This window comes from Rhipicephalus sanguineus, chromosome 1 (genome assembly GCF_013339695.2).
Source record: "Rhipicephalus sanguineus isolate Rsan-2018 chromosome 1, BIME_Rsan_1.4, whole genome shotgun sequence".
Classification (NCBI taxonomy): domain Eukaryota; kingdom Metazoa; phylum Arthropoda; class Arachnida; order Ixodida; family Ixodidae; genus Rhipicephalus; species Rhipicephalus sanguineus.
Window position 1 is genome coordinate 41,154,664 of NC_051176.1, and position 23,464 is coordinate 41,178,127.

The following is a 23,464-nucleotide window of genomic DNA, read 5'->3' on the forward strand; positions in this document are numbered from 1 at the left end:
TGCGGCAATCAGTGAATTTGTTGGTATATTTTACGAAATAAATGTCAGTCCGCTCCTTTTATGTCATTCTCCCATTCTTTCTCTACACAGCGGCGTGTATCTTGCCTAGAATATTGGCAGCTGTAAAAAGAACATTAACGTCGTATCGATTTCCCACTTTTTTAGCCTGTGAGATACGCAATGAATGCAAGGAATACCTACGACACGTTTTTAGGGGCGAAGCTCTTTATAGCATCACCTGGTCGGTCGTCGCTCCATCCGGCGTGCCCCCGCCGTTGCGTCTCCCGTATCATTCAATTCGCAATGCCCACGAACTATAGGTGGCGCGCCGTGATTTTCAAGATGGCGCCAGGAGGAGGGTCAACCCGTTTGTTAGCATAGGAACAGATAGGACGTGCGGACGTGCGCCCGTGCCACTTTCACTGGGTCAAGTCATGAGCTGCGCTGAAATGGATACGAGACTAAAATACTTTCCCAAACCATGGAAATTTAAGTGCTAAGTACTCGCCACCTAATTATTTGCTGCGGTGTGAAAGGTTCTATTTCAGCTCCTTTACCGTGCATAACGATGCTTTGCGAAATCCTGTGCGTGCTACTGCTACATAAAACTGCATGAACTTGAATTGACGTACGAGCTGAACGGCACTCCGAGGTAGTACGTACCGAGCCTGCCTAACGAATTTGCCGCAGTAGTAGGCCGCCAGCGAGTATAGCGCCATCGCTGCTGCGCGTGATGGTTTGCAAACATAATACTCCGTCGTCATTACTTGCGCAGTCCGGAACGCGGAGTTACGTCTTCAACGGAACACAAGCATTTAACATCCCATTCAGTAGCGCTTGTGTCACAGCCATGCTGAGACTAGCCGTGTGCAATTCATTTCACTCGCATGTTGCAGGTTCGATCAGCGTGATCCAAACATGAATATCGAAAAGAATGCACACGTATGCTTTTCGTAACGTCGAAGAAGTTAGCCGAGAGGCGTGGATTGTGGCCGTGACTGCACGTTTCATCGCCCTAACCATTTCGCTTCGCTGGTCGAGCTCGAGCGTGTTGGCGGCATGCGGCGCTCCATAATATCCACAATAATTGTGATACATGCAATGCACAAGAGGTACTATGCTTTTATTTTGATCTCGCTCAGGGATATTATACATTAAATACAATCAAAGTGACTTACGAGCGTGAAAGAACATTAACGCACGAGGGGACGTGAAGTCTAACTCGCTCCTCGTGAGTTAGCCGCTCATCGTTCATCTTCCCTGTCACTCTCGGACTCGGTGCTTTCACGTCTTCTAGGTCCAGTGAAAAATCCTCGTCGTCAAGATGGTTTCTTTCAACATCACTGCTAAAAGCAATCTGAAGAATTTCCTCCGCCGAACGACTTCGACCACTCCGCGTCACCACGTTAGAATTAGAGACACGTCTGGGCGCTGAGAACATTTTGCTCTCAGACCGGTCAAAAAGCAAATCGCTTGCAGTGTGCTGCCACCTATCAACAAACGAACAAAAACAGTGGCAAAGGACGGCGTGGAAAGCGTTCGCTCCACGAAAGGCGTCGAGCAGACGCGTCCCCGAATGATTGAAACGTCGCTCGCGCGATTCGTAACAGCGCTTTGCTGACAAAGGATAGAGGCCCTATTTTAATGTATCGCCACCTTGAGATCACTCAGCTACACAATAGCACATCGCGAGCCCGCTCCACGTCCCGCGTACAGTGTTATGGGATTCATGCGCTAAAACACTGACCAATGCTATATGCAAGTAAAACAGGGTGAGCTTCAACTGAATATGTCAGACGATAACATTTAATTAACCTACGTGGCTACAGAAAGCCTCGCGAAGCTGATAGTATGTGTACACTGTGGGCTCGCATTGAAAGCGCGAGTTGCCACGTATTTTCACGGAAACTTCGCGTCTCGCAAGAACGAATCAGATTTCTCGTGTCACGGAGGGCCCGGTTTGTTCACTGATGCAGGGAACATGCAAAGTCGTAGTATTCCTTTCTTGCCAACTCGTTAACACAGAGGCTAGCACAGCCGATCAAGGGAGCGACTGCGTAGTGCGGCCATTTTGTCGTCTACTAACAGGCTAGTGAAAGAAACCCACGTGACTGGTATGGCAAATTGACCCGCCATCTATGGAGTGGGATCAGAGTTAAAATCTGCGTTCCGTCTCTTTTTTCCCAACTCTCTTCAACCCCCTCTCTGGCGGGATCAACTCCCTCTCCTCCGGGAGGCGCGCTTTCCGCCGCCTTGCTGGCGCCGCCGCGCCGACTTTGAAATCCGTTGGAAAGTTTCGTGTCTGGCGTTGGTAGGGCGCGCAGGGCGCGCGTTAGCCGTCGTCGCTCGTCCGTTTGACGGCGCGCGCTCGCTGTGTGCTTGTGCGACGCGATGTTTTACGACTCGGGATGTTTGTGCATAGTGCTTTGTTGCTCGAATACTTCCAGAACAAGTCCCGGAATATATGTGCCGGCCCCCAAAAGAACAACAGGTGAGCGTGCCCTTTGAGTTGCGGCTTTCATTGTGTCAGTTTGAATTCACGTCCATACCGAGTAGCTGTTCTCTGCAGTGGGGCTACAGTTATTGTTTTCAAAAATGACTGATTCGAAAAGGGCACGATGCTGCGTTTAAATCGTTATACGAACAAGCAGCGGTACATGAAGCCCATGCGACGTAACTATATAGTTACAGGCTTACAACTATCACAGAACCGCGTGCTTGAATATGTGCTTTGCATTTATCTCCGGTTAATTACTCGCCATCGCCTATAACCGCGTTTCTAAGGCTGTAGGTAAATGTATAAAACTTGTGCTGCTCTGGCACGAACAATCGACGGCGCTCTTTATCTGATTGGAACTTGTCCCTTTTCTTCAGGGCGGAAGCGTTTTTAAAGTACTCCGGAACGCCACACAGCTGATTGGTGCGCCCAGAGAAAAGCTGAAGAATTGCAGAATCGGCGCATTTCAAGAAGAGATGCCATGAATCCTCCGATATCATCTGTTCATTTTCTTCGCGTTTATCATCACTAGTTTTATGAAAATCAACGTTTTTGGAAATGTAGTCAATAAAGTGCGGCCAATATTAGTTGTGGTATATGTGGAGTTCGTTTTCACATCTTTAAAATGATCTTTACATGATTATTCTATTTCTAGGTATTCAACTGCTTTCATTGTTTTTGCATTGCAGTGAATGTTCAATTTTGTTTGTTATGATAATTTTGTGCAATATCGTGCGCATATATCAGAAGCTCTTCTGCACTTTTGTCAGTATAAAAATTGTTTTTTATTATGTGCCCTAATGTTATGCTGTTTTTTATTCCACTGTTCTTTAAGTTCTTAACTTTGCCGATACCTTTCGTGTTGTTTAGTGGTCATGAACACGTCTATGTGAATCTCCTGTTCATCACTTCTGTTAATCTCCTGAACCTCTGTCGCACCACATTTGATGAAAATGTTGATTTTCGGAAACGAGGACAATAAAACGAGACCAAAGATATTTTGTGTTGTGAGTGCAATTCATTCTTTTGCGTTCTGGCACATGCTGCACGACTGCAGTGTGTTCAGAATGCTTGATTGCAAATTGCGTACATTCAAACGCGCAACGAACGCGCGGCGCAGCACGCGCAAGCGGATGCAAAAAAAAAAAAAAAAACGCTGGCGCAGCACGCGCGAGCGGGCGGGCGAGCGGGTTCATGAAAAAAAGTGGGGGAGGAGGCTGCGCAGCACGCGCACGCAAACAAAACAAAAAGAATAAAACACGGCGCTTGCGAGAGAGCTAGGAGAGGAGGTGCGAGGCGCGGCTGGTGTTGCCATGACGACGCATACCGTGTGCGCCGCCATTCTGCAGTTTGAGCTTCTGAATCCCAGCCGCCAGGATAGTAACTGAAGGGACGTTTGGCGCTGCCAGCGCTGACGTCATGAATTAAGACGTCCTATGGGAGGTATACGGAGTAACCTCCCCCTGCTAACGCTCCTCGAGAGGACGCTCCTGAATTCCGCTTGGCGGCGCGACAGTCTATGGGCATTGCGAATAGATGGCGCTGTCTCATAGAGATGCATTCAAACTGCAGTTGGGTGACGATATACTAGATGGCGCGGTCCCGTAGAGATGTGTGCAATATGTGTGCAAAAAAAAAGAAGAAAAGCAGCGGCATCTTGCACGCTAGATGGCGTGCAGTAATCAAAGCGGCGTATCGCTCTGATTACTGCTGGGCGAAACCACTGAGCATTTCACGGTGTAACCGTGATTGCTTCAGGAGCTTCGCCCAAGCTCTTCATCATTCACCCGTGGATATGGTGTAATATTTTACCCCTAACGTTTTCGGCAACCATGCTCGGAATTGACAAAACCGACTTCTGTAAGCGTTCAGCGACAGTGGCCACTGCAGCGCGAAGATAACTTACTCCTTAAAGACGCGCAACCTGTGTGTTAAAGCTGGCACTCATTCTGCGCTCACACGACTTCGTGAGGGAAGACCTAAGGAAAGACATGGATATGCAGTTTTTGCGACCTGCTATGACGCTGCCGACATGCTTCACTGGTTACGCTTTTATTTCATCGTATCCAGCCAAAACGTCATTTGCCAGTTTACTAAGCATCAGCTCCGTATCTTGCGTGGTAACTGCCTCAAAAAATATAGTATTCGATAAGGAATTAAGAGCTTGCACTGACAATTCGCTACCTTCACTTCCGCTTTCATATTATCCCGCATTCACGAAGTACTCATTTACTGTGTGAACTAACGCTCCACATGTTATGACGTAAATATTAATAATGCTAAATCGGCGCAGGCTTCCTGGCACAAGATATAGTGCAGGTACCTAATAATGTAGTAGATCAAGTCACAGTTCTGATTAATGACTCCGCGTTTACACGCGTACTCAATTTCGCGTTTCGGTCTCTATAGTTTGCTAGCAATGTTTTAACGATATATATCTGCAAGAGAACCAAAATCGCTACTTATTCTGTTACTGCGCCTAATGACGCGCTCTAATGAGATGCTGCGCAAGTCTTCAGGAGCTATATATTTGCAGTGGCTGTGAACATCGGATTACGTATAGCATAATGTAGAGCCCTCTCCTTCATTTCCATTGTCAGTGTTAGTAGATTTAGCGAACATGGCATCAAGGAATTATGGCCACAGGAGAGCCGCAAAGTTTAGGAACTTTCTTTCTCTTTCTCGCTCTTTCTATCTTTATTTCTCTTCCTTCCCTTTCTTTCCATTTCTCTCTGCTTTTCTCTCTCTCTTTGTTTGTTCCCTTTTATTTCTCGATGTCTTGCTCTTTGAGTGCCTATCTTTTTTTGTTTCTGTTTCTTTGTATCTCCTAACTGTCTCTTTTTATGTCTTTGAATCTTTTTATTTCTTTATTCCCTTTATTTCTCGCTACTGTTCTCTTTCGCTTGCTCTGTGTCTTTCTCTTTTTTTCTTTCTCTCTCTTTTTTTTCTCTGTCTCTTTCACGTGCTGCACTTCATAGGAATGGAAACTTGAGCGAGTTGATAGACGCTGATCGTTGGCTGACACAACGCACAGAGGACGAGAACGACGAAATAGGACCACAGGACAGCGCCTGTCCTTTGCTCCTATTTCTTCGCCCTCGTCCCGCGTGCGCTCTTTCAACCAAAGATGCTCCACCTCACCGAGAAGAGTTTTTGTTTAACGCTCGCACCTGCTCTACTCGCTAGTGGGGCTTGCCCAATGCCTATGGCGCATACCCACCAGCGGTGTTTTGCGCGACGGAGCACAATTTACCGCTAGCTTAAACAGGTTCGCTGCTAAAAAGAACGCTGCTGTTTTGAAGAACCACCGAAGTACGCAGCTTTATCTAAAGCCGATGCTGCTTCTCGCTGGAAAGATGCCGTGCTTATCAGCGTACGCAATAACTTCGGCATGCGGCAGAGTACTTCGTTTGGTCCTTTCTAGCAGCTTTTCCTGGCTGACCGGAGTTGCCCTGCCAGTGGAGATCATAATATATTTGAAAGATATTTGAGTGGTTTCATTTGCTGATCAGGTAGAAAATCTAAGGGTGCGGCTTTAACTCCAATCTGCATCATACTCTAATATGTACGAATGCTTCCAGTGCTTCAGCATTTTTGGCGGCCAAACACTTCATGGAAAAGCCGTCGCCCCTGAGAAGCGATAGCTTGACGGTGCGCGCGCCAGTTTCGCTCGAAGCACGGTTTACAGCGCTGCAGTACGGCAGCGTATGAGAGCTGGCATTCATACTTCGCGGGCGTTCTTTAAACAGCGGCAAAACTCACCACGCAGGATGTTTGTTTCTAGATGCGTAAAACATCGTTGCAATATACCACGTACACCCGTGAGCAAAAGTATACGGACCATGCTCTCGAGAGCAGACGGCTCGCGACTAGTCGGCAAAGAAAGAGATTTCAGCTCGCGCTTCCGTGGTGCGTAAACTTTTGCGCACCTGTGTACCTCAGGAAAATAATACTTGTAGCTTATAGTCTATTTAATAGACCTCTATACCAACGCCGATATTCTTAACATTTCAAGCAAACGAACGTGGCGTAGGGAAGGAAATAGCGAAATTAGCGAGGGCCGACTTTCGATCATAAACGCGTGCACCTCCGCCATGACGTCACCGTTTCGAAAAATGGTCGTGTCTACCTGTTGGTTGTAGACTCCTGCACAACTGAAACACCATCACCAAATTTCGACCTCTTGTTGGTTTACATCTAAAAATAGATTTACAGTGGTGCCGAAGGCAATCAAGATGGCGGTTGTCTGCCCACCCGAACCATGGCGTCTTCCTCCTCCCCTTCACTTGGGCCACGCCGGGTCGCTTGTTGCGTATCGCTTTTGAAAGCGGTCATATTTATTATTGTTTTACTGAGTGAAATGCAAACTACGAAACTGATATTTGCCGTGGCCCATTGTCCGAAATCCGCCGCCTTGCTGATCCTTTGCTCAATACCATTATGTGACGAGTCCTTAATTAAAATTCAGATGTTTTATTATTATGTATGGCTTCTGTTGCATTGTTTCTACGTTGAAGTGTTTCAGCGCAAACCATGCTGCCGGCTGATAAACAACCACTGATATCTAAAATTTAAGATCATTCGTTCTCAGGTTTGCCGTACTTTGATAAATATCGTGGCAGAGTGTGTATTTATATTTTGTATGTCATTGGCAATTGAAATGGTACAATACAGGTGAGGTTGCAGAGGCATGACCTTCGTTTTTGCGTCTCCTGCTCGCAGCATGCCCTGTTGTGTCGCTGTCCATCTGGGCGAACGGAAAGCGGCCAGCAGCTCTGGTTCACCTGCCTCTTCAGCGTCTACTGGAGCAGCAGAAGCACGCGACTGCTGAGACCGGCGCCGGTCGTTCTGGAACAGCGCTTTCCGGTGGGCAGCACCCGTTCCCGCGTCTCTCCTGCCGTCGTCTGCTGCGTCGGCTGACGCAAGCACCGCAGACCGTAGTGTCGGGTGTTTAGACTGTGCCTCGATCACCAGCCGGTGATCGAGGCACAGTCTTCGGTCGGGAACTGATACGACCATATGGCTACCGTATTTAGTTAGCATAAAAGAATGTTTAGTTTTATTTATTTGATGTTCGCGTATTAAACAAAAAGATATGATTTGCCAAACCTGTGTCATAGTCTGCGTTCCTTGCTCTCGCTATAAGCTGAGAAGAGGCGAAAGATCTACGAACAGGGTGTTTTGTCGTAGCCAACCTTTTGATGTGGGCTCTTGTTTGTTTTAGGACAGCAACTGGCTGCCTTAGCGCGTGTATTTTTGTTTATTTATTTATTTTATATACATCCTACTTTCTCGTACATTCTCTCCAATCACAAAAGTGGAGGAGGAGAGGGCAAATGGGAAAAAAGGAAAGCCTCTGGGAAGACGGGGGAGAAACGAACATAGGAGCGGGCATTGAGGTGAGCTGGCGAACCCCTTTGGGTAGGTAAAAGGGAAACACATAACAAATAAAACTTGGGGGGACGCTTGAGCTTCGCCTCTAAGAGCTGAACGCGATAGCGATATCCGGCCCCATCTTCATCGTGCTCTATTTCGCTTGTCATTATGTTGAGTCGCCCGGCCTCACACACGCGCAGGCACACACACACACTCGACATACCTATAGTAAAGGTTTCCGCCCTCTTCAACAGCACTTTTAAGGCAACAGTGTACCCACTGCGTGTTCGTAAGGGAATACGCGCAGTAATGTCCGTGCCTTTTGTAATGGGTGGCCGGCTTTAAACCACCAACTCGTTATGCAGTTCACATGATGTGACGCCCGATGGCAATATACGCTTGTACCCCCGTTGTACTGCGATATTACATCTCCTACTGTGACACCTGTACACAGGACGCGTATGTTTGTGAAGCATTAAAGGTAATTTCAGCGCAGTTCCACGCAATGGAGTGGTTCTGGGGTAGAACGCCTGCTTGTCACGCAGATGGCCTGGGTTCGATTCTCACTCGAACGTAATATTTTTTTAATTTTTTTGGCCACGGACAATTTTTCGCTCACAACAAGTGACGCCGACAGCCGGAATTTCTGCGGAACGAGCTCTTTAACGCTATCGCGTTAATAAGGGCGTTGGGGAGGGGCACTGTACCTGTGTCGTGGTTTCCTTCGCGTCGTTAGCGTAGAAGAGGGGGTATTCCGTTGCGTCATCACTCTCGCATGCAAGCAATAGCGAAAAAGTGATAATTTTGACTGTAATAAAAGCCGTTATGAATTGTTGGAGAAAAGCCGTAAGTCTCATTTGTTTCTGTTGCAGAGCCACTATATTTATTTATTTATTTATTATTTTCGATACTGCCAGTCTCATACGAGACCAAAGCAGAAGGGCATCAGTTCTTGGATACACAATACAGTTTTCAGTTTCACGTTTATACAGCGGCATATTTGTCAGAACGTGTAAGAATGGTTGGAGGCAGAAATGCCTGTAGGGGTCTCGAGGCAAAATTCAATAAGTACATTCTGAAAAAAATGGCGTTAATTGTATACAAACACTGAGAAATCGGTACATACTTAAATACGCTCTTATCTAGTAGACAATACAACTCTAGTTGTACACAAACACAAGAGCACTGGGAACAATACACCAGAAAAATACACACTTAGGTAACTTTGAACCAGCTCCTGCATCCAGCAAACGAATTCGTTTACGCGCAATTGGACTCGAACATTTATTCCACAAAAAAATAACTGCTAGTAAAATGACAATACAACACTAGTTGTAAACAAACACAAGAGCGCTGGAAACAATACACCAGAAAAATACACACTTAGGTATCTTTGAACCAGTTACTGCACCCAGCAAAACAAAATTTTTTACGCGCAATTGAACGCGAACATTTATTCCACAAAAATAACCGCTAGAAAAAAACGATAATACGGCTCATCAAAAGAGAAAAAGATAACTGGAAAATTATTTGCAGAACATGTCCTCGATTTTTGAGGTGAACTCTGACAATGATTGTATACTGGTAATCGAGGAATCTAGACTATTCCATTCTCTTATTGACAGGGGAAAGAATGAATGCTTGAAGCAATCGTTGTTCAAGGTGTATTCTGTAATAGTGAACGCATGTTTGTGTCTTAGTTCTCTGGATTCTGCTAGGGAGATGTATTTTGATGCATCGATGCGGCTGCGGTTATGAAGCAGGTTGTGTAGAAATTTTAATCGTGCCAGTTTTGCTCTTGTCGCTGGCGTAGGAAGACCGCAAGATTCTAAAAGGTTAGTGGGCGAGTCGGTGCGTTTATACTTGTTGTAGATAAACCTTACGGCCTTCCTTTGTACCAGTTCTAACCTTGCCATATGAGTGGCATATTGAGGGAACCAAACAGTGTTGGCGTACTCTAAAATTGGACGAACGAATGTTGTGTAGGTTAAGAGCCTAGTTTGTGTCGGTGCAAGTGGGAGACGCCTTCTTAAGAAAATCAGCTTGCGCAAAGCGGCAGCTGTGACGTTATTTATGTGTGCTTCCCATCTCAGATCGGAAGTTAATGTAACACCGAGATATTTCTGCAGCGTGACTCTTTGTAAAGGTGTGTTGTTCATTGTGTAAGTAAACTCAGAGGGTGCCTTTTTTCTGGTCACCGTCATACAGACCGTTTTTGTTAAGTTTATCGACATTTGCCATTCTTCACACCAGTGAGCAATTTTTTCCAATGAACTATTTAGTGCCTTGTGGTCATCGCTGTCTTTAATTTCCTTGTAAATAACGCAGTCGTCAGCGAAGAGCTTAATTTTGCAGTCTATGTCGGCTGTAATGTCATTTATATAGATAAGAAATAATAATGGCCCAAGGACGGAGCCTTGGGGCACACCTGACTTTACAGAAGCCGTCCCTGATAATGCGCCTTCGTAAACCACAAACTGTTGGCGGTCGCTAATGAAATCTTTTACCCAATTCGTAATCTCTCCACCCCCTATTGTGTTTTCTAGTTTTGAAATCAGTTTGGTATGACAGACACGATCGAACGTTTTCGATAAATCAAGCAGTATTATATCTGTTTGGGAACGGTTATTTATACAAAGGGCAAGATCGTGTACAACTTCAGTAAGCTGGGTTACAGTTGACAACCCTTTCCGAAAGCCGTGCTGGTGGGGAGACAGAAGGTTATTTTCTAGAAAGACAGTTAAATGCTTTAGGATTATATGTTCGAGTATTTTGCATATCGGATACATTCAATAGCTCCCTTTGAAAGGTTTATCTTTGTTCGCTGGAGTACATTAAAGATGCGATTAAACCTTTATATGATGGACGAAACGCTCGAGTGTTTTTAATTACGTCAATTTAAAGGTATCTGCGAGTCTTACATTTCAGGCAAGCGCAAGCAATTCTTTGGCGGTGGAAGGAGGCTTCTATATTTCGCGTGCATTCACATGTCTTTGGAAGTTTGTATTACGCCGATAGGTGACGCTTGTGTCTTCAGGAAACGCTTTTCTAAAGCATTTGTTGCCTACTAATATTCGATAATAATTACAGAGGTTACATGAGTATTTTGTTATAAATGCTAGCGGCCGGTTGGGCTGTGATTTTGGGTCTGTCCTATAGCCAGTGAACAAAGGCGCACCAAATAGAACAGCCACGGCTGAATCCAATTTGGCATTGGCTCAAGATAATTTTTTCATTCAAGCCAGGCGGTGATGCGCGGGCTAGTTGGTTTGAGGCACTTGTAATCGTATTCGTAGCGCGAAAAGCCAGACGCAGACACAAGCAAGGAACACATACACAGGACGGGCGCTACACAGGACTAGCGCCCGTCTTATGAATGTGTTCCTTCGTTGAGTCTGCGCCTGGTTTTTGGCGCTACGAATATGATTACAACTTCAATCAACTAGTTATGTATCCCAATGTTTAAGAGTCTTTCTGTAAGTTTTACCAGATTCGCTGCTAGCGATTTGGGGCAGGTGTTTTCTAATCTAGCTCCAGTGCTGTGCTTTTTTAATAAAGGAATTATTTTGGCAATTATCCGATGAGGTGAAATCCATGAATTTCTAGTAGGGTGTTTAACGATTCCAAGTAGGTCCTGTGGTAGAACCATAGGTTCAATTCTCATTAACGATGTATTAATTCCCTCGGAAACCGGCGAAGAATTAGGCACTATTTTTACTCCTTGCTCTTCAGAGTCGTCACTATTTTTACACCTCTTCAGAGTCGTCACTTTTATCAGGAGACCATAAGTTGCATGAGAAGGTAGTCGTAAGGCGACGTTCAAGCCCATTAGAAATATTTTCAAGAAGACTAGACAGATCACTTGGCGTTGAAACCAGCGATTCGACGTTTATGAGTGAAGGAATGACCTTTTTCGTTTCAGGAAGTTAAAAGCTGTTTTCCTGTGGCCAGGTTTTGAAAGGAACTCAGAATGTTGTCAATAATAACAGTTGTTTGCCCTGGTGACTGTTCTCTTAAACACTGCAGCCGCATATTTATAACCACTCCAATTTGCTGGTCATTGGTTGTAAAGTAGTTTTCGCCCCGCACCTTTCCTTAGTCGATAATCACGCGAACAGTCCGAGTTCCACCAAGAATTAGAAGGAGCACTTTTAGATATCTTTACGGTGAATTTAGATTTATTTAAGGAGTCTTTTATAGCACAACTTAAATTCATGGCATTTTGTTCTGCATTTCCATCTATCCAGATGGACAAAGCCGCATGTAGCAGCTTTTCGAATGTATTGAAATTTACATGAGTGATCGAGTGGCCTGGTCAACCTGATCGAGTGAAGTCAAGAGGCATACATTATCAAACAGTATAGGAAAATGGCCACTACTTCAAGCTCACGAAAAAGTAGGCCATGAGATAGAGAGGCAAGGACTATAGAACATAACGTCAATCTTTGAAAGAGACTGGTTACAAACAAATGTGGGTGTGTTAATACCTGGTAAATTATTCTTGCAAGCCCAGACTTACAAAAGCTTCAAACTCATATTGGTTCAGGATCCGCATAAAGCCTGATGGGAATTGAAGTCTCCCACAAATGTAATTTCTTTCCTTCAAGGCGAAATTACGGAATCTAGAACAGTAAAATTTTGAACAGCTGCTGAAATATGCGTTGACAACGCATGCGTTTACTAACAAAAATGGAAGGAATCCCGGAAGAAAAACATCTAAGCCAGAAATTTGACTTTTTTTTAAATTCAGTACTTGACATCTAATATTAACCTGATGAGCATTTCTTGAAGAAAAAAAGAAATACTGCTAAGCCGCCACCCCGAAAGAGTCGGTCTAAACAAACTATGAGGCAATTTTTAACATTAAAACACTTTTATTTTAAAAGCCAAGTTCCTGTAAAACAATTTCATGAGCGAAAGCTACGTAGTGGAGAAAGACGAAGAACAGCAGCGGGACTCACATAAAATCATCATCAACATATACGGCTCGCGCACTGCCAGCGAAACAGCGTTCTAGCAAAAAGGCTGCGCAGGCCATCTAAGCGTTTCGTTCGCAGTGGTTTTGAGGACGCGATGATGCATACCTGGACTATTAGGAATGTGTTCATCGACTCCGGTACTTCTATGAAGGAGGCGCCAATACTCTTCGCCAGCGACAGCCTGCCCACGGCATATGAGGACGGCTACGTCCCCTCCCGCTCACCCACGCAGCCAGAGGAGGAACACAACCTGGGCGCCTTGGGTCACCTGGGGTTCGTTCCTGCAGCGAATGCCCCCGAAGGGACCGCCGCTCGATGCAGCGCCGCACCGGCACTGGGCTACGCTGCCTTTATCGCTGTCCGCTGTGGGTCAAGCCTCTTCAAACCGTCACCATGATGCGGGCAAGTTCAGGCCATCGGATCCTAAGGGCACACCTGCTGACCATGGCCGAACCACTGAGGTTAGTGCAGTGCTAAATATGCGAACGCTTCCAGGCACAAGGCAGAGTGCATGTACTTTATAGTGTAGTAGATCAAGTCACAATTCTGATTATTGACTCCGCCTTTACACATGTACTCAACTTCGCGTTTCGGTCTCTATAGTTTCAGTTAGCATTGTTTTAAAGATATATATCTGTAAGAGAACCAAAATCGCTACTTATTACTGTTACTGCGCCTAATGACGCGCTCTGTTGAGATGCTACGCAAGAGTCTTCGGGAACTATACATTTGCAGTGGCTGTGAATATAGGATTACGTATAGTATAATGTACACCCTCTCCTGCATTTTAATTATTGGTGTTGATTTAGCTAACATGGTATCAATGAATTATGGCCCCACGAGAGCCGGAAAGTTTATTAACTACTGTGACTGTACTTTAATAGTGGCTGTGATAAGATGCATCTTGAAGATGAAGCTTTGCCCGCAGCAGCGGTATTGCGGTTACGGTGATCGGCTGCCGACCTAAAGGTCGAGGGTTAGATCCCGGCCGTGGCGGTCACATTTCGATAGAGGCGGTATGCTAGTGGCCCGTATACTGTGCGATGTCAGCGCACGTTAAAAACACCAGATGGTTGAAATTTCCGGAGTTCTTTGTTGATAGAACGTGATATTAGGCATGTTGGTATTCCATCTTAACACCTATAGCGCACAGACACATATCGTTTATGTGATGTATATCGTTTCACGTAAAATGCCGAATGGTATGCTCTATATATAAAGGGTGTGGAAAGGGTGTGTCGATCGTCCGTTTGGGGACTAACGGGGCTTCCACAACAATTGATCCCTTTAAGCACTAACGGCACCGGGTCTAACAGTTAGTCCCCATGCAGTTAGTGCTGCAAGCTTACTGTTGGTCCCCACAGGTCACCTCAATAGACTAACATTTAGTCCTCACATTGACACCTTACCGGGCATCTATTAGTTCCCACAGTTGCACCTCGCAGGACGAACGGTCGGTTCACTCAAATACTCCATGCGGATGACGTTTTTATCCCCAGTTAGGTGATCCGTTAATCCCCAGAGATAATTTTATGCAGTTACTGTGCACGAAGCTTAATACTTTTATTGCGTGCTTATTTCTGTCGGGAGCAACAAATGGCGCAGAATAGAACATGGCAAAAAATATTTACTCATGCGTGATTCACTGCTGTCGCAGTGAATGCGACAAGGAAAGACAAAAGTGAAACAATGAGATGTTTTATTCTTCTATACACATAGGAAGTGCCTGCTTCTTTGAGTGAATTCACTGTAAAATGTCCAATACAGATCGAGCCGCGTTGTCATGTCTCGTAGAGTCCTTTTCGTGAAGCTGCTCTAACGGAAGCGATAGATGGCTAGCATTGCACGCGCCTGCTCCCACAAGAGCCTGCACGTTGTGGAGAACGGCTGCGTCCTGCAAAGAGCAAAAGGATTGCACATAGTTAGTCACACATGACAGAGAGGACGAAGATGCGCGCACATGGCAAATACATGCAAGGTGAAATAACAACACGTCTACAATGTGGCATGCAAATAATTTCACCGTGACATCATACATAATCAAACACGCATATCGAGGGACAAAGAGGAGCAGCCCAAGCGCGGCAGCCGCAGCCATCACGACAAGGCGCCGCCAACATGTCGGCGAGTTTTCTGCGAGCGGCGTCGTGCAGGTCGAGGAAGTCTGCCGCCGCCGCTGCCGCCAGCGAACCGGCGAACCTCGAGCGAGCGGCAGTAGAGCGAGCGAAAGCGGGGCCGCCGCCACAAACTGCGGCGAACTGCTTGCGAGCGAGCGACGGGGAAGGCGACCAATTTCCACAGAGTTCCGAAGCACAGCCGAAGTCGGCTAGATAATCCCCATGCCAGCCTATGCGGTGCATTCCGAGAGCGCGACATACAATCATGCTCGTTGTTGGCCACCGCAATGCGTTTGTGTATTTATTTATTTATTTATTTAGTTATTTATTAATTTATTTACTTATTTATTTACATTACTCTCAGGGCGCAAACAGGCGTTACAGTGAGAGTGGGTATTATAACAAAAAAATGCAGTACAAATAAAGCATAAAATTATAACATAATTATCAGAATACATGTTCAAACAATTCTAGTAACTACATCTCAAGACATAGTCATTTAGTGCTGTCTTGAAAGATGACGCGTCCTCAGCGCAGGTGATGGAGGGGGTTCCACTGGGCACTGATCTTTGGCAGAAAGGAGCCTGAATAAAAAAAAAAAAACCTTACTGCGGCAGAAAGGAATGATACTGATGATGAACTTGTGACGATGTATGAAGATTCTGAGATGAGTTGTTGTTTGTGGAATAATTTAGCTAATGCATTTTTTAAAAAACGATTATAGCTGATATTGTTTTTTGAACGGGTTCCCAAAGAGGTGACGCATACTCAGGCTTAGGTCTCGTTAGTGTTTTGCACAGTACTAATTTTTAATGGCACGGGGCTTAAGAAAAAATTCTGCGTATGTAGCCAAGGCAGCTGTTGGCATTGTTAGTGGTGTATGCAATGTGCGCATGCCAAGAAAGGTTATTGGTTAGCTATATTCCGAGATAATATTAATAAAATGAAGCAAAACAGAAGGGCGAGCTAGCTGGTACTGATTCATTCTTGTATAACACAAGTGTTGTCCACTTTCTTGTCCTTGTCCTTTTTGCGCTTCTGTTATACAAAAATATTGATACTAAGTTACGCAATCAAGCTTTATGTTATTGATAGCATAGCCGAAACATGTGGATGGGTCAGAGCGACGCGAAAAAGACATAATTTTGCATTTAGCGGGATTTAAGAACATTAGCCAGTGTGAGCACCACTTTGTTATGTTATCTAGGTCTGACTGAAGAATAAAGTTGCCATGCTGATTGGGTATTTCGCAGTATAGGACACAATTGTCGGCAAAATACTTTAACTACTAGTTTGGAACTATTAATAAGAGTGGGTAGGTCATTAATATAAATTAGAAATAGCAATAAGCCCATGACGCAGCTTTTGAGGCACGCCTGACTTTACGTCACAGCGCGGGGATGCAGCATCATTAGCTGTTACAAATTGAGTACGGTTAGTTAGGAAGCATTCTATCCACTTCAAAGGGTTAGGGTCAATATTGTCACGGGGTCGTGACGTCGACTAATACAGCAATCGGCGTGTTCAAGACAAAACTCTATTTGGCCGAACTTGGGACCGGGAAATGAAAATTCAAGCTACAGCAATACACTCTGTACACTGATAGCGGTGAACAGGGCCTCGGCCGGCGATAAAACTGCTCAGCGGTAAGGCGTTTCGGCATTTATACATGCGGCATCGAACATTCGAACCTTATAGCTGGTGGCCGCGTTAGTTCCAGAATGAACTGAACTGCTGGCGTTTGCGCGCTCAAGCCTATAAGAAGATTCTGAAATAATCTGGAAGGTTCCCAGGCATTCGGGAGCGGTTTGCACAAGACAGTGGTTACACGTGTAACGGACCAGTTACATAAACATAGCAAAAGAAGCGCGCTTGGCAATATAAAAAAGCACTGAGATTAAGAAGCAGTAAGCGATGAGACACCTTGTCAAAAGCTTTAGCAAGACCTCAGAAAATACAGCCAATAACTTGACCTTCCTCTAAAGAGGAATAAATGTTATGCATCAACGATATTAGTTGTGTTTCGCAGGAATATTTCTTGCGAAACCCATGCTGAAATGAAGGGAAAAAAGAGGTAGATTAAGAAATGAAAGGAGATTAGAAAATATGACATGTTCAAGGATTTTGCCAAGTACGCTGATAAGTGAAATGGGTCTGCAATTGAGAGGAGAATGCGGGTTACCTGATCTCAACAGAGACACCACCTTCCACGTCGAGCAGTCAATAGTCTGGGTGAAAAGATACATAAAAATACGGAGCTGTACACTGCGGTATATCTCAGAAATTTGGAATTCATTTCGTCCGGGCCTCAGGAAGAAGATAGTTTTAAACAATGAATCTACTTTAAAATGCCCGTATAATCGTTAACAAGTGGATCCATGGAATAAAAAAAATCCTTTTTGTACATGTACCGAACTGTGTTAGTACCGCAATCAGAAAATGATTTCGCAAAGGTGTCATTTAGGACAATGCAACATTCTCCAGTGCTCATGGTGCAAGACTTCGACGACGAAGACATTATCTTACCTTCACGCGTATTTTTATGACTTAGAAAGCTGTCAGGAAAAGAGTGAGCTAGTATTTTATTGGTCTTACATGCGCGATCACTGCAACAGAGTATCACGGGGATGGCGTGTGCTGACATGCTTTTCTTTAGGCGAAAGCGTCATTTGGCGGAATGCGCGATCGCACTGCATTGGAAAATCGCCGCAGAAAAGCGGCACACAGCGGAAGTCGTCTTCGAAACTGTGAATGTGATTGTATAAAAACCAAACGCACGGTTTTTCTACGTTCAGAAACCGAATGTCGATGGGGAAATGACAAAATATCGCCGAAGTGCGAGGCAACGCGAAATACAGAGAGACAACGAGGCAACATTGTGGCCCAGGCGAGTGAGCCGCACAGTCACCACGCTGACGCCGCTCGAGTGTGAGGAAGAATGTGGAACGCACATCGAACTGTAAAATATATACGGCACCATGCACGCAGCATTCGTGATCATGATCTGAAAGCTTGGGAACATTTCGCTACGCTCACCGATAAAACTCTGCGACATAGGTGAGCGGCGAGTAAAGCTCTCGCGTTTCGATGTAAGAAGTTTCCTTGGTGCCCTGCTGGTTTGTGCACTACCTAACAAAATATGGAATTTAAATATATTCAAGCATACGTTTGCCAATGAAGGGACTGTAGGGTACCTAGGATTGAATTCTCTAAGGGGGCAGAAGGCCTCTCGTAGATCTTATGCTTTATTTCCAACATGTGCATTGAAGTCGGAAGGTTACAAGGATGTCTAGGAACTGCAACATAATGGATCCGGCACAACTGTAAATCTGCTATGGACAAAAGCACGCAGTCTCTTACAAGTCATAAGAGAGTGATTATATGAATCAAGAAGGAAATCAACCGCACACCAAAGCATGCTACTGCTTATAAAGCTTTCAAGACTTTCAATGCTGATGTCAATCCTCTATTTTGTTATTGGAGTCATCAGAAAAAAAGGACAGCCTGTTTCACAGGGAATAAGTTGTCAATTTTTTTAGGCAGAAGCACCGTTCTTCCTTATTTAACTGCTGCGTGCACGTAGCCTTCTATTAAGTGGCGTTGTTTGTCTCAATTTCAGACAACGAGAGCCCATTGGGAGATGTGGCCCTGCCCCCAGCTGGGACAAATGCAGAGGAGAGCTTGGACAAAGGTATGTGCCGTTTTGCTTCTTGGGTCGTCTGCATTGTTAATCTGTTCACTCGAAGATCGTGAAGAGAGCAGTTCATTCGTATTTAACGAGATAACGTTTAGTAGAGGAATGTGTTTTCACAATTAGTATGGCTATGAATATACGTGCCAGTGATTACTCCTACCGATAATCACCAGGACACGTGTCCGCGCTTTTGTGTTGCTGCTCCGCGCTTTTCCGCTGCGAGGCTGCACACACGCCGAGTTGCACTGCTTATGAGCGTCTGGCAAAGTAGCATTTCCTGAATATACTTCTTTACTGCTCTCTATCACTTTTTCCAAATGCGTGTATGCATGGTTTTTGTTATGCCTCTGGGCAACACCAGAGGCCAGGTAATCATCAATAGTTAAGTCTTATATCGCAAATCGCCCTCAGCTGTCAACAATTTATCGCAAATTCTTGAACTGGATGAAAAAAAGCCTACCGTACTGTACGAAGATACATTTCCTACTAAGACTCTGTCGATAAGAAAACAGCAGCAATAAGCTTCTTTTCAACAGTTGTTTTGTATCCGATATCTGTGGTTGAACTGTATTGGTGCACGCACATGCCTGGTACACTTCGGTTATATTTATACGTAAGTTTCGCACAGTTCGGCTTTGACAGCTGTGTCGACCATTGCGGTCGAATTTGTTCCGAGCACACGTATCGCCGTGATCTCCTTTTACAAAAAAAAAAAAATGTTACGGAAGCTTTGCAAGAGTCGTGACAGGCCTCAAGGAAGAGCGTAGCTGGGTGGCTTTTTTTTTTCTGTTTCTTCTTTCTTTGATCTTTTACTTTCTTTTCCTCGCTGTTTCTATCTCTAGTTTTCTTTCTTCCCTTTCTTTCTCTCTTTCGCTTCTTTTCTCTCTCTTCGTTTCTTCCCTTTTGTTTCTCTATTTCTTCCTCTTTGTCTCCAGCTCTGTTTTTCTGTCTTTTTTTTTTCTCGTTTGTGGTTCTTTCTATCTTTTATCTCTCCCTTTTTATGTCTTTATTTCCTTTATTTCACTGTATTATTATCCTTTTCTTTCTTTCTGTCTTTACTCTCTCTCTCTCTCTTTCACGTGTTGCACGTGCTCCACCTCGCCGAGCAGAGTTTTTGTTTAACGCTCGCACCTGCTGCAGTCGCTAGTGGGGATTTCCCAATTCCTATGACGCATACCCACCAGCGGTGTTTTGCGCGACGGTGCACAATTTACCGCTAGCTTAAACAGCCTCGCTGCTAAAACAACGCTGCTGTTTTGAATGACACAGAAATACGCAGCCTTATCTAAAGCCGATGTGGTTTCTTGCTGGAAAGATTCCATGCTTTTCAGCGTATGCAATAACTTTTGCATGCAACAGAGTGCTTCGTTTGGTGCTCTTTAGCAGCTTTTCCTGGCTGACCAGAGTTGCCCTGCCAATGGAGAGCTTAATGTATTTGAAAGATATTTGAATGGTTTCATTTGCTGTTTCAGGCAGAAAATTTAGTGGTGTGGATTCAACTCCATTCTGGCTCCTACTTTAATTTCTACGAATGCTTCCAGTGCTTCAGCATTTTTGACGGCCCAACACTTCATGGAAAAGCCGTCGCCCCTGATAAGCGAAAGCTTGACGATGCGCGCGCCAGTTTAGCCCGAACCACGGTTTAGAACGATGCAGTACGGCAGCGTACCAGCGCAGGCATTCATACTTCGCAGGCGTTCTTTAAACATCGGTAAAACTCGCCACGCAGGATGTTTGTTTCTAGATGCGCAAAACACCCTTGCATTCTACCACGTGCACCCGTGAGCAAAAGCATACGGACCATGCTCTCGACAGCAGACGGCTCGCCACTAGACGGCGAAGAAAGCGATTTCGGCACGCGCTTCTGTGGTCCGTATACTTTTGCTCACGGGTGTACCTGAGGAAAATATTACTTGTAGCTTACAGTCTATTTAAAGGACCCATAAAGTACCGCCGACATTCTTTTTACATTTCAAGCAAACGAACGTAGCGTGGGGAAGGAAATAGCGAAATTAGCGAGGGCCGCCTTTCGATCGTAAAACGCGTGTAACTCCGCCATGACGGAAACATTTCGAAAAATATTCGTGGCTACCTGTTCGTTGTAGACTCCTGCACAACTGGAACATTATAACTAAATTTCGATCTCTGAGTGGTTTCGCCCTCTTGTTGGTTTGCAACTTAAAATAGATTTGCACTGGTGGCGAAGGCATTTGGGATGGCGGTTGTCTGCCCACCCGAACCATGGCGTCTTCCTCCTCGTCTTCCCGTCACACACGCTGGGGCGGTTGTTACGTATCACTTTTGAAAGCGGTCATATTTATTATTGTATTACAGAGTGAAATCGAAACTACGAAGCTGATGCTTGCCTTCGCCCATTGCCCGAAATCCGCCGCCTTCCTGGATCCTCTACACAATACCTGTATGTCACGAGTCCTTATTTCAAATTTGGATGTTAAATTATTATGTGTGGGTTCTGTTGCATTGTTTCTACGTTCAAGTGTTTCTGCGCAAACCATTCTGCCGGCTGATGAACGCAAAGGGGACTGTCGATCGCTGATGTCTAAAGTTTAGGAGCCTTCGTACTCAGGTTTTCTGTACTCTGTTAAACATCGTGGCAGAGTGTATATTTAGATTATGTATGTCTTTGGAAATTGAACTGGCTCACTATAGGTGAGGTTGCAGAGGCATCACCTTCGTTTTTGCGCCCCCCTGCTCGCAGCATGCCCCGTTGTGTCGCTGTCCATCTGGGCGAACGGGCAGCGGTCAGCAGCACTGGTTTCCCTGCCTCTTCAGCGTCTCCCGGAGCGGCAGAAGCACGGCACTGCTAAATCCCGCGCCGGTCGATTTGGAACAGCGCTTTCCGGTGTGCAGCACCCGTTCCGGCGTCTTTCCTGCCGTCGTCAGCCGCGTCGGCTAATGCAAGCACCTCAGTCCGTAGCAATGGGTGTAAAGACTGTGCCTCGATCACGAGCCGGTGATCGAGGCACAGTATTCGGTCGCAAACTCGTGCGAAAATACGGCAACCGTATTTCGTTGGCATAAAAGAATGTTTAGTTTTATTTATTTGATGTGCGCGTATTAAACAAAAAGATATGATTTGCCAAACCTGCCTCACAGTCTGCTTTCCTTGCTGTCGCTGTGAGCTGAGAAGAGGTGAAAGATCCTCGAACAGCGTGTTTTGTCGGAGCCAACCTTTCGACATGTCCTCGTGTCTGTTTTAAGACAACAACTGGCTGCCTTAGCGCATGTATGGGTGTGCTTCGTACATTCTCTCCAATCACAAAAGTGGAGGAGGAGAGGGCAATTGGGAAAACAGGAAAGCCAATGGGAAGAGGGGGGAGAAAAAAAACATAGGAGCGGGCATTGAGGTAAGCTGGCGAGCCCCTTTGGGTAGGTAAAAGGGAAACACATAAATAACAAAGAAAAATTGGGGGACGCTTAAGCTTCGCCTCTAAGAGTTGAACGCGATAGCGATATCCAGCCCCATCCTCATCGTGCTCTATTTCGCTTATGTTCAGTCGCCCGGTCTCTCACACGCACGCACGCACGCACGCACACACGCACGCACACACACACACACACACACACACACACGCACGCACACACACACACACACACACACACACACACACACACACACACACACACACACTCGACATACCTATAGTAAAGTTTTCCCCCCTCTTCAACAGCACTTTTATGACAATAGTGTACCCACTACGTGAGCGTCAGAGAATGCGTGCACTACTGTGTATGCCCTTTGTAAAGGCACGGCCGGTCTAGAGGCGCTCGCTCGCTCCTTCCCTTACGGTCTGAGCAGCCGCCGGGAGTACAATGGAACTTTTTCTATACAGTCACGACGGCGCGCTCCGCGTGAGGGCGTCGCGAGCCAACCGCCCAAAGCGCGTTTCGCCGCATGCGCTTCGTGCTGTAAACCAACTGTTCCCGGCCATTTTCTCGTGCTAATTACTTCTTTCGGTTGTAGTAAGCGGTGAAGGAAGTACAGGTGCGTGTGGGGACAGTCTGCCTTTCTCGGCACTCGGCAATAGAAGACGCACACGCAGCGCTACTAGCAACAGCAATATTTTTTAAGACCCGACGACCTTATATTCGATGGAGGCGAAAATGCCTGAGGCCCGTGTGCTTAGATTTAGGTGCACGTTAGAGAACCCCAGCTGCCACAGCAGTGCATTTTTGGTGGGCCACGCATATTTACAACGTCACAGAGGGGATTACCCATCTAACCTGGAAAATATGAATGTAATGCGTGCAGTGCAAGTATTCTCGCTCCAAGTCATTGGCGCACTGGAACCCCTCTATTGTTCTATTCAAGGATGTAGCATCCACAATCAACTTCATGAAAACCATAAAGAGATGGTTCGACATTCACAACACTACGTACAGTGGAAATGACTGCAAACTTCCCATCTCAAAGCAGGAAGACAGTCGATTGCTGTGGCTGGAATATGAATTTTTATTCTACATTAAGCGCATCCAGGATTCTTCTGACGCCGCTGGCGTTGGAAACTTTACAGACGAGACGTACACTGCCCTGCTTTTCACCACAAAGTCCACAGTGGAGACAAGTCTGATTTCTTCTGAGAAAAGGAGTAAACTATGTGCTCACGAAGAAATTTAACAGTGATCCTATAGAGGCATTGTTTGGAAAATTGAGGGCAATGTGCGGGGGCAATGACGCGCTAGACGCAAGAGCCGTCACAGCTGCTTTGATCCACATTGTCAAGGAAAAGGCGCTACCTTCAAAATACATGGGCATTCGTGACGAAAACATCGAAGAAGC